Here is a 17,512-nt window from a genome sequence, read left to right as displayed (position 1 = left end):
GAAATATTCGAACTATTGCTCGGATACCATGGATAATTTTGCAGTTTACACAAGCTGCAAAGAACGCACAGGCTGATCTTTGTAAATTGAGAAAAATTTTACGAATGTTTTACCGGGATTACGAAAAATATTCAAAATTAAAGATTAAAATTATCTCTGAAAGAATAGATTTTGTTGAAAAGTCAGCAAGAGATGCTTTCGCAAAACTTCATAGTAATATCCAAAAGAAATGTTGCATGTTTAGTGAAAAGCTTCCCAGGTATGGAACAGCAACTGTGGAACAGTTTACAGATGTAATGGGAAATCTTATACATCACTGTGAATATATGGAGGTATAATTGTCCTTTACTTAGTTTCAGCTTAAATTCGATGATCGAGCCTTTATGTACTACCAAGGTAGAAATTAACCACTTTGTCAGTTAAAAGTTTTAATGTTATATTATTTTCAAGGATATTAAAAAGAATTTGAAATAATTCAATATCCGTCGGATAGAGCTTGCAGATATCAGGGTGACATTGCCAAGTAACCTGCTGCCCAATTTTTGGTTTTGAATGTTTACTCAGATTGTTATATGTGACTTCAGCCATCATAATTTCCTTGTCAGATCTAGATTCAGAGCATTTTTCAATAGTTGTCTCGTACTTTTCAGGACAGTTTGTTGTACTACACAGAGAATTTTTTGCCAAATATTCAGTAGAACTAAAAGAACTGTTTAAAACACAGTTAGAAATACTTTTTTCTTGAGTTGGTATTCCAGGAATTTGTTCTAAATCATTAGTCTTACAAACACATATACTAATAACCCTAACAGGCTCGTTTTCGCTATAATTGAAAAACATTGCTTTTCCTTCGCTGCTGATAGGTATGCTTGTATATATATTTTTATTGCTGCTATATAAACTGCAATTACTCCTTCCAAAATTAATATACGAATTTTCTAAGAAGTACGCCTCTGTATATTCACTGTGTTGTCGAACATTTTCCATTGTATCTATAAACTGTTCCGCAGTTGCCAGTCCATACTTTGGAAGCTTTTCATTAAACTGACAACATTTCTTTTGGATATTACTATGAAGCTTTGCCAAAGCATTTCTAGCCGACTTTTCAACAGCATCCGCTCTTTCAAAGAGAATTTTAATCTGTAATTTTGAATACTTTTCGTGATCCCGATAAAACATGCATAAAATGTTTCTCAATCTACAAAGATCAGCCTGCATTTTTGCCATCTTCTTGTATTTCTGAATGTAATTTTTCCCTTTGTCCTTATGCGTTCTTCGGTACAACCTCGCAGAGAATTTAATTTTTTCATTATAGCTTTTGTCACCCCAGTATCTACCCATTATTCTGGTAGCAACTTTTTTCTTATGTTTGTTTCGGTAATCTATATCGTTATCATACCGTTCTTTATTTTTTTTTGTTTTGCTGTCTCAATTTTTGCATGTCTATAAACTACATCATTATAATAACGCTGTTTGTCACTATCAATTAGTACTTCTCGATATACCTGGTCGGTTGAATACCTTTGCTTTTTTCTTTTCAAGATGCTATCTCTGTTTTTTTGGTAGTACTGTTTTTTAACTTGCGTTTAGATTGCTTGATTGAAACCATTATGTAACCATTAGTTGAATGTTTTTAAGTCACGTATCAAGTATCAAGAACCTAACAAAAAATTCAACTAATTTTTAAATTTTCAGGTATTTTTCTAGTCTAAATTAAAAGATTAAAAATATTGTTCAGACACCATAAATATTTTTGCAGTTTATAACTTTAGCGATTCTCAACTAAAAACGAAAATAAAATAAAAATTAATGTTTTCAATTTTTACGTTACGTCGCTAATTAAGTCATATATGGTTATTAGTACACAATAGGTTTTAGATATTACGTCATGTCACATATTACGTCATATATGGTTATTAGTAGATAATCGGTAAAATATTCGTTCTTTATTATAATTTAAAATGATCCATTGAACAACTCTCTACGACGTTCCAGTGCTAAGCTATCTATGGAATATAAAGTTTAAAATACAACCTTACCACGAACTGTTTGATTGCTTCAAAAACAAAAATCAAACGTCTTTGAAAAGACAGCAGTATGGAAAGACATCAAAAATACAGTTTTTAGTGGAAAAATTTATCCTGTTTTAATTTGTTTTAGTTACAAAAGGTTTTTAACCCAATTAATTTCCTTTAAAATGACCCATTGAACAACTTTCTACGATGTTCCAGTGCAAAGCTATCTCTGGATAACAAGAAAGAAAAAAAAAATCCCGTTTAGGCAGAATGTTGTAGTAGCTGCCACTTTTCTTGATTTTCAATCCAATATATTTCCCTTGCTGTTCAAGTCAAATGACAGAAAGTTTCCTATACAGCGGTTTCGGACAAGGCGGTTCTAATGGTGTACTTTTGGTTTTGATCTGACTCCTTTTTTAGGAACTATGGGTTTTTACATTTCTTAACATTGGACGTGATCGTCTCTTACTAGGTTGCTAGCTACCGCTGCAACCCGGATCTCTTAACATTGGACGTGATCGTCTCTTACTAGGTTGCTAGCTACTGCTGCAACTCGGATTACTGTAATCGTCCTTTAATATAATATATAGGCTAGAGTTCGTTCTTTACTGTACCTTACTGTATTACAAACAGGAAAAAGCCTATGGCTTTTTCTTAATTGGAATAGTAAGAGACGACCTGGCTACAACCTACGCTTATGACATCATTGATCTATCTTTAATATTAATTATAATCTTATTTTAGTTACTATGGGCTGGAGGTTCGTTCTTTACTGTAACTTAACATTGGACGTGATCGTCTCTTACTAGGTTGCTAGCTACTGCTGCAACCCGTATTACTGTAATCGTCCTTTAATATAAAATATAGGCTAGAGTTCGTTCTTTATTTTACCTTACTGTATTACAAACAGGAAAAAGCCTATGGCTTTTTCTTAATTGGAATAGTAAGAGACGACCTGGCTACAACCTACGCTTATGACATCATTGATCTATCTTTAATATTAATTATAATCTTATTTTAGTTACTATGGGCTGGAGGTTCGTTCTTTACTGTAAAATCTTTTCATACATAACACTGCTGTCCCCATTTATATTCCTTTACACAACCATAGGCTAGTTATCGCTCTTTACAATAACACGAACTGTTTGACAACCCAGATTATGTAAGGCCTGATTACAAACAGGAAAAAGCCTACGGCTTTTTCTTCCTTGGAGTAGTAAGAGACAATTTTCAAAAAATCAGGCAGCGAACTAAGTCCAATGTATCCAATTGTTTGTTTTCCTAATGATCGCCTTTTAATATAAACCCGTATTGCTACGAACTGTATGATTTGATACTGGGTAATCATTTTTGTCACTATACGTGATATACACATAGGTATTTGAGGCAGCTTGGCCAAGAGGTCTAAGGCGTTGGTTTTAGCCAGCCGTATCTTTCGAAGTGTGGGTTCAAATCCCAACGCTGCCAGTATTTCATACCAAAGCAAACAAAGTACTTGTTTTAGTCTTAAATTTATAATCTTACTTTAGTTACTATGGGCTGAAGTTCGTTCTTTACTGTATTTTATTCCAATGACCGTCTTTTAGTGGAAAATTTTAATATATTGACCTTAAATATAATAACTGTACTAGCCTATACTATAGTTACGTGGCCTATAAAATTTAGTATAGGAAAGAGGTCGTTCTTTATTATAAAATCATTAGTCTTACAAACACATATACTAATAACCCTAACAGGCTCGTTTTCGCCATAATTGAAAAACATTGCTTTTCCTTCGCTGTTGATAGGTATGCTTGTATATATATTTTTATTGCTGCAACATAAACTGCAATTGCTCCTTCCAAAATTAATATACGAATTTCCTAAGAAGTGCGCCTCCGTATATTCACTGTGTTGTCGAACATTTTCCATTGCATCTATAAACTGTTCCGCAATTGCCAATCCATACCTTGGAAGCTTTTCATTAAACTGACAACATTTCTTTTGGATATTACTATGAAGCTTTGCCAAAGCATTTCTAGACGACTTTTCAACAGCATCCGCTCTTTCAAAGAGAATTTTAATCTGTAATTTTGAATATTTTTCGTGATCCTGGTAAAACATGCGTAAAATGTTTCTCAATTTACGAAGATCAGCCTGCATTTTTGCCATCTTCTTGTATTTCTGAATGTAATTTTTCCCTTTGTCCTTATGTGTTCTTCGGTACAACCTGGCAGAGAATTTAAGTTTTTCATTATAGATTTTGTCACCCCAGTATCTACCCATTATTCTGGTAGCAACTTTTTTCTTATATATTTTTCGGTAATCTTCCTCATTGTGATAACGCTCTTTGATCTTTTGTCTAGCCTGCTCAATTGTTGCTTCTCTGTAATCTTTATCATTATCATACCGTTCCTTGCTCTTTTGTATAGCATGCTCAATTCTTGCTTGTCTATAAAGTTTATCATTGTGATAACGCTCCTTGATCTTTTGTCTAGCCTGCTCAGTTCTTGCTTCTCTGTAATCTTCATCATTATCATACCGTTCCTTGCTCTTTTGTCTAGCCTGCTCAATTGTTGCTTCTCTATAAAGTTTATCATTGTGATAACGCTCCTTGATCTTTTGTCTAGCCTGCTCAATTTTTACTTCTCGATACGCCTGGTCGGTTGAATACCTTTGCTTTTCTCTTTTTAAGATAGGCCTACTATCTCTGTTGTCTGTGTAGTACTGTTTTTTTAAATTGCGTGCAGCTTGCTTTGATCTAACCATTATCTAATTAACGAATGAGACCATTTACATCTTTGTCGTTCTTAAGTAGTAATTATGACGTCACGGCGTAATGATTTTATTTCATGACGTCATGGTGCAATGATATTATTTCATGACGTCTTCAGAAACCACAACATAATATCATGTTTTTCTGTTCACGTCATAGCTCTAATATAAAACTATGACTACATTCATTATTTATCTAGTAGGGTTTCAGACAAGGTAGTTCTAATGATGTACTTTTGTTTTGATCTGACTCTATTTTTAGGAGTTTAGGGTTTTTATATTTCATAGCATTGGACTGATCGTCTCTTGCTAGGCTGCTAGCTACTGCTGCAACCCAGATTCACATATATATTATTTATGAGAGGCAGCCTGGCAGAGTGGTCCAAGGCAATGGTGTTAGCCACCAGTCTCTTCGGAGGCGTGGGTTCAAATCTTACCGCTGTTATACGATTATGTTTGAAAGACTGCAGTGTGAAAAGACATCAAAAATGCAGTTTTTGGTTGAAAAATTTATTCTCTTTTAAAAATAATTTATTTTAGTTACTATATATTTTTAACCCAATTAATTTCCTTCAAAATGAGCCATTGAACAACTCTCTACGATGTTCCAGTGCCAAGCTATCTGTGGAAAAGAAAAAAAGAAAAAAAGAAAATAAAATATCCCGTTTGGGCAGAATGTTGTAGTAGTTGCCACTTTTCTTGATTTTCAAGCCAATATGTTTCCCTTGCTGTTCAAGCCAAGGGACTGAAAGTTTTCTATACAGGGGTTTCGGACAAGTCGGTTCTAATGGTATACTTTTGAATTTGATCTGACTGCTTTTTTAGGAGCTATGGGTCTTTTATTTCTTAACATTGGACGTGATCGTCTCTTACTAGGTTGCCAGCTACTGCTGCCACCCAGATTCAGAAACAAAAATATAGTGTCGTGTTTTCTTGTTGAAGTCCAAGTTCTAATATAAATATGTGGTGACATTCTGTACTTATTTAATAGGTCTTTAGAAACAATAGTCCTAATGATGCAGCTTTATTTTAATACGAAAATATTTTTAAGAGCTCAGGAATTTTATATTTCTTAGCATTGGACTAATCGTCTCTTGCTATGTAGCTAGCTAGTGCTGCAACCTTGATTGAAATATATAGTTATGAAAGGCAGCCTGGCCAAGTGGTCCAAGGCACTGGTGTTAGCCACCAGTCTCTTAGGAGGCGTGGGTTCAAATCTTACCGCTGGTATACGATTATGATTTATGTACAAAAATAAAATATCTTTGAAAAGACTGCAGCATGAAAAGACATCAAAAATGCAGCTTTTGATGGAAAAATTTAGTCTCTTTTAGAAATAATATATTTTAGTTACTAAAGATTTTTAACCCAATTAATTTCCTTTAAAATGAGCTATTAAACAACTCTCTACGATGTTCCAGTGCCAAGCTATCTGTGGAAAAGAAAGAAAAAAAGAAAAAAAAATATGCCGTTTGTGGAGAATAACGTAGTTAAAGTCAATTTTCTTGATTTTCAAGCCAATATATTCCCCTTGCTGTTCAAGCCAAATGACAGAAAGTTTCCTTTACAGGGGTTTCGGACAAGGCGGTTCTAATGGTGTACTTTTTGTTTTGATCTGACTCCTTTTTTGGGAGCTAGGGGTTTTTATATTTCTTAACATTGGACGTGATCGTCTCTTACTAGGTTGCTAGCTACCGCTGCAACCGGGACTAGGCCCCCTTCCACGCTCATGTTTTTCCAAAAGTCACCTAATCAAAATTTTGAGATAGCCATTTTGTTCAGCATGTTCGAAAATATTATAAGTATGTCTTTTAGGATGACTTAATCCCCCGAAGTTCTCGGAGGGAGGGCTGAAAGTTATGAACTTTTCCCAATGTTAACATATAGTGTTGGTTATTGGGAAGTATACAGACGTTTTCAGGGGAGATTTTTTCTGGTAGTGGAGGGAGGGGGTCGGGGTTATGTGGGAGGATCTTTCCACGAAGGAAGTTTTCATGGGGGAAGGGACACTGCTTCGAAGGGGACGCCGGACTTCCCAAAATTATTTAAAAAAGATCAGAAATTAAATATAAAAAAAAAGTTTTTCAACTGCAACAGCAGCAACATCAAAACTTTAAACGAACAGAAAATATTACATATATGACTGGGTTCACCCCCTAGTCAATACCTCACTCTTTAAGCCAAAGATATTTTAGTACTTTCATAAGAGCTATTTATTCTAATTAACGGCCTTTGTGATTAAGCGGTCAGTTTTAAAGAATTGGAACAAAATTCAAACTTTAGCATAAAGAGCAAGGTATTGACTAGGCGGCAAACCCCCTAATATACGTATTAAAAATATATGAATATAAAAGTTCGTTACGTAAGTTAATTCGTAAGTTACGTATATTTATTACTAATAAAAACGTTCGTAAATAAAATTAAACAAGTTCCGAGAAAGCTATTTAACCGAATAAAAGTAAACTAATATGCAAATTTTTTTTTTGTATTATTCATGTACGGTGAGACAAGATCAAAACCTGCATTTATTCAAAAACGTTCAAAAATTAAATAAAAATTTTTTTAAGTGAAAGTAAGGAACGACGTTACAACTTAAAACGAACAGAAATTATTCGTTATATGAAAGGGGCTGTCCCCTCCTCAACCCTTGCTCTTTACGCTAAAGTTTGACTTTCTCACAACTCTATTTTTAAAACAATAAAAAACTTTAGCGCAAAGAGCGAGGCGTTGAGGAGGGGACAGCCCCTTTCATATTAGGAATAATTTCTGTTCTTTTTATGTTTTAACGACGTTCCTTACTTTCAGTAAAAAAAACTTGTTTTTTTTATTTAATCTTTGAAAAGAATGCAGTATGAAAAGACATCAAAAATGCAGTTTTTAGTGGAAAAATTTATTCTCTTTTAGAAATAATTTATTTTATTTATAAACGATTTTTAACCCAATTAATTTCCTTCAAAATGAGCCATTGAACAACTCTCTACGATGTTCCAGTTCCAAGCTATCTGTGGAAAAGAAAGAAGAAAAAAAAATACCGTTTAGGCAGAATGTTGTAGTAGCCACCAATTTTCTTGATTTTCAAGCCAATATAATTCCCTTGCTGTTCAAGCCAAAAGACAGAAAGTTTACTATACAGGGGTTTCGGACAAGGTGGTTCTAATGGTTTTTATTTTTTGTTTTGATCTGATGGTGTACTTTTTTTTAGGAGTTATGGGTTCCTAAATATGTTCTTTATAATATGAAATTACAAGCAGGAAAAAGCCTATGGCTTTCTCTTAATTGGAATAAGTAAGTGACGCCCTTGCTATAACCTACGATTATGATGTCATTGATCAGTCTTTAACATGAAATATGCAGTTTTTCATAGAAAAATTCATTCTATTTTAAAAATTATTTGTTTTAATTACAAAAGGTTTTTAACCCCATTAATTTCCTTTAAATTAGTCATTGAACAACTCCCTCTGATCCTCCAGTGCCAAGCTATCCGTGGAAGAAAATAAAAAAAAAGAGGCTGTTTAGGCAGAAAGCTGTAGTAGCTACCACTTCTCTAGATTTTCAAGCCAATATATTTCCCTTGTTGTTAAAGCCAAGGGACAGAAAGTTTCTTATATAAGGGTTTCAGACAAGGCGGTCATAGCTCTAATAAAACTATGACAACATTCATAATTTATCAAGTAGGGTTTCAGACAAGGTGGTTCTAATAATATACTTTTGTTTTCATCTGACTCTATGTTTAGGAGTTATGGGATTTTATATTTCTTAGCATTAGACTGATCGTCTCTTACTAGGTTGCTAGCTACTGCTGCAACCCGGATTCACATATATAGTTATGAGAGGCAGCATGGTCGATTGGTCCAAGGCGCTGTTGTTAACCACCAATCTTTTAGGAGGTTTGGGTTCACATCTTACCGTTGGTATATACGATTAGGATTTATATACAAAAATCAAATATATTTGAAATAACTGCAGCATGAAAAGATACAGAAAATGTAGTTTTTAGTGGAAAAAATTATTCTCGTTTACAAATAATTTATTTTAATTACTAACGATTTTAAACCTAATTAATTTCCTTTAAAATGAGCTATTCAACAAATCTCTACGATGTTCCAGTGCCAAGTTATCTGTGGAAAAGAAAGAAAAAAAATATGCCGTTTGTGGAGAATAACGTGGTTAAAGTCAAGTTTCTTGTTTTTAAATCAAATATATTTACCTTGCTGTTCAAGCCAAATGACAGAAATTTTCCTATACAGGGGTTTCAGACCAGGCGGTTCTAATGGTGTACTTTGTTTTGATCTGACTCCTTTTTTTAGGAGCTATGGGTTTTTATATTTCTTAACATTGGACGTGATCGTTTCTTACTAGATTGCTAGTTACAGCTGCAACCAAGATTACAAAAGGTTTTTAACCCCATTAATTTCCTTTAAAATGAGCCATTGAAGAACTCTCTACGATGTTCCAGTGCCAAGCAATCTTTTGAATTTCCAACCTATACTATAATTAAGTGGCGTATAAAATTTAGTATAGGCAAGAGGTCGTTCTTTATTATAAATTATAATAACTTTATGTTCGTTCTTTATCATAATGACGTATAATTCGCTTAGAAGGGATCTTATTACTATCTTAATTATCCTATTATAATTTTTTCGTATCAAGTACCAATAACCAAAAAAAAAATAAAACTAATTTTTAAATTTTCAGGTATTTTATTCGTTTGAATGAAAAGATTAAAATCATTGCTCATATATCATAAATATTTTTGCAGTCTACATAATAACTTTAGCGATTCTAAACTGAAAAATAAGATATATAAAAAAATTGAATTTTACGGTCTGAAAATACATATTAAATCTCACGTCGGGTAGTTATTATGTACTAACTACATCCAATAACTACGACGTCATTGATCAACATTATACATAAAAAATTTAGTTTTTCGTAAAAAAATTGATTCTATTAAAAAAAAAATAAGTACAAATGGCACTAGATCTAGATATTTACTTTAAAATAAGCCATTGAACAATTCTCTACGATGCTCCAGTGCCAAGCTATCGGTGGAAGATAAGAAAGAAAAAAACGTGTCGTTTGTGGAGAATAACGTGGTTAAAGTCAATTTTCTTGATTTTCAAGCCAATATATTCTCTTCGTTACTCAATCCAAAGGGCGGTAAGTTCCCTTTATAGGGGTTACGGACAAGGCGGTTTTAATGGTGTAGTTTTTGTTTTGATCTGACTCTTTTTTTAGGAGTTAGGGGTTTTTATATTTCTTAACCTTGGACGTGATCGTCTCTTACTTGGTTGCTAGCTACCGCTGCCACCCGGATTTTATTTCTTAGTATTGGATGCGATCGTCTTACTAAGTTACTGATATTCTCTTGCTGTTCAAGTCAAATGACAGAAAGTTTCCTATACAGGGGTTTCAGACATTCCGGTTCTAATGGTGTATTATTTATTATAATAAAAAAGAAACTTGTTTTATTTACATCCTAGCTCAAATAGGGAAGATAATATAAATGAACCACAGAGTTCATTTTCTCTGGGTTTGAATCTGTTCTTTGCCATAACTACCGCTTGAACCCGGATTTTAAATTACAAACAGGAAAAAGCCTACGGCTTTTTCTTCTTTGGAATAGTAAGAGACGATCCTCAAATAATCAGGCAGCTAACTAGGTTTATAATTTGTTCTTTAACATAAACTTCATTAATCAGATGTTTTAATATATCCTATATGGTCTAGAGGTTGGGATGACTCTCACCCAGTTGGCTTGAGTTCAATTTCCGCATGGAAAATTTTTACTTATGATCATTTCTTAAGGAATATAATTAAAATAATCATCTATATAAATTTCTTTTATTACTTCATATACTTTGGGCTACAGTTAGTTTCTTAATGTAATAAAAATAATTTGTTTTAATTACAAAAGGTTTTTAACCCCATTAATTTCCTTTAAAATGAGCCATTGAACAACTATCTACGATGTTCCAGTGCCAAGCTGTCTGTTGAATTACTAACCTATACTATAATTAGGTGGCATATAAAATTTAGTATCGGCAAGAGGTCATTCTTTATTATATGATTTTCAAGCCAATATATTTTCTTTGTTATTCAAGCCAAAGGACGGTGTTTCCTATATAGGGTTTTCAGACAAGGCGGTTCTAATGGTGTACTTTTTGTTTTGATATGACTCTTTTTTTAGGAGTTGGGGTTTTTTATATTTCTTAACATTGGACGTGATCGTCTCTTACTAGATTGCTAGCTACCGCTGCAACCTGAATAGCGCTACAACCCTGATAACAAAGAGGAAAATATTACAAACAGGAAATAGCCTACGGCTTTCCCTTATTTGAAATAGTAAGAGACGAACCTCAAATGATCAAGTAGCTAGCCAAGTCCAATGGATGCAATAATTTTTTATTCCAATGATCGACTTTTAATGTAATAATTGACAAACACCATTTATGTCGAGCTACATCGGTCCTTTGTGTAAATATCCCTGGAACCACCATATCTCAGTTACTATGGGTGAAAGATCTTTCTTTACTGTAAATAACTTTACAAGCCTACACTATAGTTAATTGACCTATACCAGTTAGTGTAGGGAAGAGTTCGTTCTTTATTATAATTTTGCATGTCTATGCCCAGCTATCTGTTGAATTACTAACCTATACTATAATTAAGTGGCGTATAAAATTTAGCTTAGGCAAGAGGTCGTTCGTAATTATAATCTATTTTTAGGAGTTTTGGGTTTTATATTTCTTAGCATTGGACTGATCGTCTCTTACTAGGTAGCTAGCTACTGCTGCAACCCAAATTCACATATATATTTATTTATGAGAGGCAGCCTGGCCGAGTGGTCTAAGGCACTGGTGTTAGCCACCAGTCTCTTCGGAGGCGTGGGTTCAAATCTTACCGCTGGTATTATGTTTGAAAGACTGCAGTGTGAAAAGACATCAAAAATGCAGTTTTTGGGGGAAAAATTTATTCTCTTTTATAAATAATTTATTTTAGTTACTATAGATTTGTAACCCAATTAATTTCCTTTAAAATGAGCCATTGAACAACTATCTACGATGTTCCAGTGCCAAGCTATCTCTGGAAACAAAATAAAAATAAAATATCCCGTTTAGGCAGAATGTTGTAGTAGCTGCCATTTTTCTTGATTTTCAAGCCAATATATTTCCCTTGCTGTTCAAGCCAAGGGACAGAAAGTTTACTATACAGAGTTTTCGGATAAGGCAGTTCTAATGGTGTACTTTTTGTTTTGATCTGACTCCTTTTTTAGGAGCTATGGGTTTTTATATTTCTTAACATTGGACGTGATCGTCTCTTACTAGGTTTCTAGCTACCGCTGCAACCCGGATGTATGACGATAGTTATCGATCTGGAAATTGGAGGTACATTGGTGAAAATAAAGAGTTCGTGGTATGGGGAAAATTGCCTCCTCCAACGGCTAAAAGTAAGACTTTTCCTTTTTCTTTTCCGAATCTACTGCTATATTGGATTCATAAACACGTTTATATTTTTCTCCCTTTTCCTCTCTCTCTCTCTCTCTCTTTGCCTCTTTCCCAGTCTCCTGAATTCCCCTTTTGTGCCTTCGTGTGGTAAAAACAGCTATCAAAATAAGAACAGGTAAAAGATCTTTTGACATAACTATGTTCGATAAATGAACTGTTTTTTTTTCATTTGCTAATCTATCAGAGGTGTGTTGACCTTCCCAATTAGCATTAATATTCCCAATGTTCCTTACTAGGTTGCTAGCTTCCGCTGCAACCCGGATGATCTGAATCTATTCTTAGGAGCTCTGGGTTTTTATATTTCTTAGCATTAGACTAATCGTCTCTTACTAGGTTGCTAGATTCTGCTGCAACCCGGATTCACATATATAGTTATGAGAGGCAGCGTGGCTGAGAGGTCTAAGGCGCTGGAGTTAGCCACCAGTCTCTTCAGAGGCGTGGGTTCAAATCTATCCGCTGGTAAAACTTGTTTTGATCTGACTCTTTTTTTAGGAGTTATGGGTTTTATATTTCTTAAAATTGGACGTGATCGTCTCTTACTAGGTTGCTGGCTACCACTGCAACCCGGATGCTACATTTCGGATTCACATACATAGTTGTGAGGGGCAGCGTGGCCTAGTGGTCCAAAGCGCTGGTGTTAACCACCAGTCTCTTCAGAGGCGTGGGTTCAAATTTTACCGCTGGTATACAATTATGACGTCATTATAACAATCTTAAACGTGAAAAATGCAGTTTTTCGTTAAAAAAATGATTCTATTTTAACAATAATTTGTTTTAATTACAAAAGATTTTTAACCCTATTAATTTCCTATAAAACGAGTTATTGGACACCTCTGTACGATGTTCCAGTGCCAAGCTATAGAATATTAAGATTAATATAACTTTACCACGAACTGTTTGATTGCTTCAAAAATCAAATATTTTTGAAAAGACAGCAGTATGAAAAGTCATCAAAAATGCAGTTTTTAGTGGAAAAATTTATTCTGTTTTAAAAATAATTTGTTTTAGTTACAAAAGGTTTTTAACCCAATTAATTTCCTTTAAAATGAGCCATTGAACAACTTTCTACGATGTCCCAGTGCCAAGCTATCTTTGGAAAAAAAAGAAGAAAGAAAAAAGATGCTGTTTAGGCAGAATGCTGTAGTAGCTGCCACTTTTTTTGATTTTCAAGCCAATATATTCTCTTGCTGTTCAAGTCAAATGACAAAAAGTTTCCTATACAGGGGTTTCAGACATTCCGGTTCTAATGTTGTATTATTTATTATAATAAAAAAGAAACTCTTTTTATTTACATCCTAGCTAAAATAGGGAAGATAATATGAATGAACCACAGAGTTCAGTTTCTCTGGGTTTGAGTCCGTTCTTTACCATAACTACCGCTTGAACCCGGATTATAAATTACAAACAGGAAAAAGCCTACGGCTTTTTCTTCTTTGGAATAGTAAGAGACGATCCTCAAATAATCAGGCAGCTAACTAGGTTTATAATTTGTTCTTTAACATAAACTTCATTAATCAGATGTTTTAATATATCCTATACGGTCTAGAGGTTGGGATGACTCTCACCTAGTTGGCTTGAGTTCAATTTCCGTATGGAAAATTTGGGTTCAAATCTATCCGCTGGTAAAACTTGTTTTGATCTGACTCTTTTTTTAGGAGTTATGGGTTTTATATTTCTTAAAATTGGACGTGATCGTCTCTTACTAGGTTGCTGGCTACCACTGCAACCCGGATGCTACATTTCGGATTCACATACATAGTTGTGAGGGGCAGCGTGGCCTAGTGGTCCAAAGCGCTGGTGTTAGCCACCAGTCTCTTCAGAGGCGTGGGTTCAAATCTTACCGCTGGTATACAATTATGACGTCATTATAACAATCTTAAACGTGAAAAATGCAGTTTTGCGTTAAAAAAATGATTCTATTTTAACAATAATTTGTTTTAATTACAAAAGATTTTTAACCCTATTAATTTCCTATAAAACGAGTTATTGGACACCTTTGTACGATGTTCCAGTGCCAAGCTATAGAATATTAAGATTAATATAACTTTACCACGAACTGTTTGATTGCTTCAAAAATCAAATATTTTTGAAAAGACAGCAGTATGAAAAGTCATCAAAAATGCAGTTTTTAGTGGAAAAATTTATTCTGTTTTAAAAATAATTTGTTTTAGTTACAAAAGGTTTTTAACCCAATTAATTTCCTTTAAAATGAGCCATTGAACAACTTTCTACGATGTCCCAGTGCCAAGCTATCTTTGGAAAAGAAAGAAGAAAGAAAAAAGATGCTGTTTAGGCAGAATGCTGTAGTAGCTGCCACTTTTCTTGATTTTCAAGCCAATATATTCTCTTGCTGTTCAAGTCAAATGACAAAAAGTTTCCTATACAGGGGTTTCAGACATTCCGGTTCTAATGGTGTATTATTTATTATAATAAAAAAGAAACTCTTTTTATTTACATCCTAGCTAAAATAGGGAAGATAATATGAATGAACCACAGAGTTCAGTTTCTCTGGGTTTGAGTCCGTTCTTTACCATAACTACTGCTTGAACCCGGATTATGAATTACAAACAGGAAAAAGCCAACAACTTTTTCTTCTTTGGAATAGTAAGAGACGATCCTCAAATAATTAGGCAGCTAACTAGGTTTATAATTCGTTCTTTAACATAAATTTCATTAATCAGATTTTTAGTATATCCTATACGGTCTAGAGGTTGGGATGACTTCCACCTAGTTGGCTTGAGTTCAATTTCCGTATGGAAAATTTGGGTTCAAATCTATCCGCTGGTAAAACTTGTTTTGATCTGACTCTTTTTTTAGGAGTTATGGGTTTTATATTTCTTAAAATTGGACGTGATCGTCTCTTACTAGGTTGCTGGCTACCACTGCAACCCGGATGCTACATTTCGGATTCACATACATAGTTGTGAGGGGCAGCGTGGCCTAGTGGTCCAAAGCGCTGGTGTTAGCCACCAGTCTCTTCAGAGGCGTGGGTTCAAATCTTACCGCTGGTATACAATTATGACGTCATTATAACAATCTTAAACGTGAAAAATGCAGTTTTTCGTTAAAAAAAATGATTCTATTTTAACAATAATTTGTTTTAATTACAAAAGATTTTTAACCCTATTAATTTCCTATAAAACGAGTTATTGGACACCTCTGTACGATGTTCCAGTGCCAAGCTATAGAATATTAAGATTAATATAACTTTACCATGAACTGTTTGATTGCTTCAAAAATCAAATATCTTTGTAAAGACTGGAGTATGAAAAGACATCAAAAATGCAGTTTTTGGAAAAGTTTATTCTGTTTTAAAAATAAGTTACTTAAGTTACAAGAGGTTTTTAACACCATTTATGTCCTTTAAAATGAACCATTGAACAACTCTTTACGATGTTCCAGTGCCAAGCTATCTTTGGAAAAGAAAGAAGAAAGAAAAAAGATGCTGTTTAGGCAGAATGCTGTAGTAGCTGCCACTTTTCTTGATTTTCAAGCCAATATATTCTCTTGCTGTTCAAGTCAAATGACAAAAAGTTTCCTATACAGGGGTTTCAGACATTCCGGTTCTAATGGTGTATTATTTATTATAATAAAAAAGAAACTCGTTTTATTTACATCCTAGCTAAAATAGGGAAGATAATATGAATGAACCACAGAGTTCAGTTTCTCTGGGTTTGAGTCCGTTCTTTACTATAACTACTGCTTGAACCCGGATTATAAATTACAAACAGGAAAAATCCTACGACTTTTTCTTCTTTGGAATAGTAAGAGACGATCCTCAAATAATCAGGCAGCTAACTAGGTTTATAATTTGTTCTTTAACATAAACTTCATTAATCAGATGTTTTAATATATCCTATACGGTCTAGAGGTTGGGATGACTCTCACCTAGTTGGTTTGAGTTCAATTTCCGTATGGAAAATTTTTACTTATGATGATTTCTTAAGGAATATAATTAAAATAATCATCTATATAAATTTCTTTTATTACTTCATATACTATGGGCTACAGTTCGTTTCTTAATGTAATAAAAATAATTTGTTTTAATTACAAAAGGTTTTTAACCCCATTAATTTCCTTTAAAATGAGCCATTGAACAACTCTCTACGATGTTCCAGTGCCAAGCTCTCTGTTGAATTACTAACCTATACTATAATTAGGTGGCATATAAAATTTAGTATAGGCAAGAGGTCGTTCTTTATTATATGATTTTCAAGCCAATATATTTTCTTTGTTATTCAAGCCAAAGGACGGTGTTTCCTATATAGGGTTTTCAGACAAGGCGGTTCTAATGGTGTACTTTTTGTTTTGATCTGACTCTTTTTTTAGGAGTTGGGTTTTTTTATATTTCTTAGCATTGGACGTGATCGTCTCTTACTAGATTGCTAGCTACCGCTGCAACCCGGATACTGCTGCAACCCTGATAACAAAGAGGAAAATATTACGAACAGGAAATAGCCTACGGCTTTCTCTTGTTTGAAATAGTAAGAGACGAACCTCTAACGATCAAGTAGCTAACTAAGTCCAATGTACGCAATTTTTTTTTATTCCAATGATCGACTTTTAATGTAATAATTGACAAACACCATTTATGTCGAGCTATATCGGTCCTTTATGTAAATATCCCTGGAACCACCATATCTCAGTTACTATGGGTTAAAGATTGTTGTTTACTGTAAATAGATCTTTATTATATGCTTGTTATTCCAGTGATCGTCTTTTAATGTAATTTTAATGTAACAATTTCCATTTTTTACTATTGGGTATGATCGTTTCTTACTAGGTTGCTAGCTACCTCCGCAACCTGGATTGGTTGCAAGCTACTGCTGCAGCCCAGATTCCAGTTACTATGGGCTAAAGTTCGTCCTTTAATGTAACATATGAAAAGACATCAAAATTGCAGTTTTCGGTGAAAAAATTAATTCTCTCTTAAAAATAATTTATTTTAGTTACTATAGATTTGTAACTTAATTAATTTCCTTTTAAATGAGCTATTGAACAACTTTCTACGATGTTCCAGTGCCAAGCTATCTCTGGAAAACAAGAAAAAAAGAGAAATAAGAAAATATGCCGTCTGTGGAGAATAACGTGGTTATAAAGTCAATTTTCTTGATTTTCAAGCCAATATATTTCCCTTGCTGTTCAAGCCAAGGGACAGAAATTTTACTATATAGGGGTTTCGGACAAGGCGGTTCTAATGGTGTACTTTTTGTTTTTATCTGACACCTTTTTTAG

The sequence above is a fragment of the Artemia sp. Qi Xiang Cuo genome, chromosome 2 (genome assembly GCF_049724085.1).
Source record: "Artemia sp. Qi Xiang Cuo chromosome 2, ASM4972408v1, whole genome shotgun sequence".
In the NCBI taxonomy this organism is placed as follows: domain Eukaryota; kingdom Metazoa; phylum Arthropoda; class Branchiopoda; order Anostraca; family Artemiidae; genus Artemia; species Artemia sp. Qi Xiang Cuo.
Note: the sequence above shows the minus strand (reverse complement) of the source record.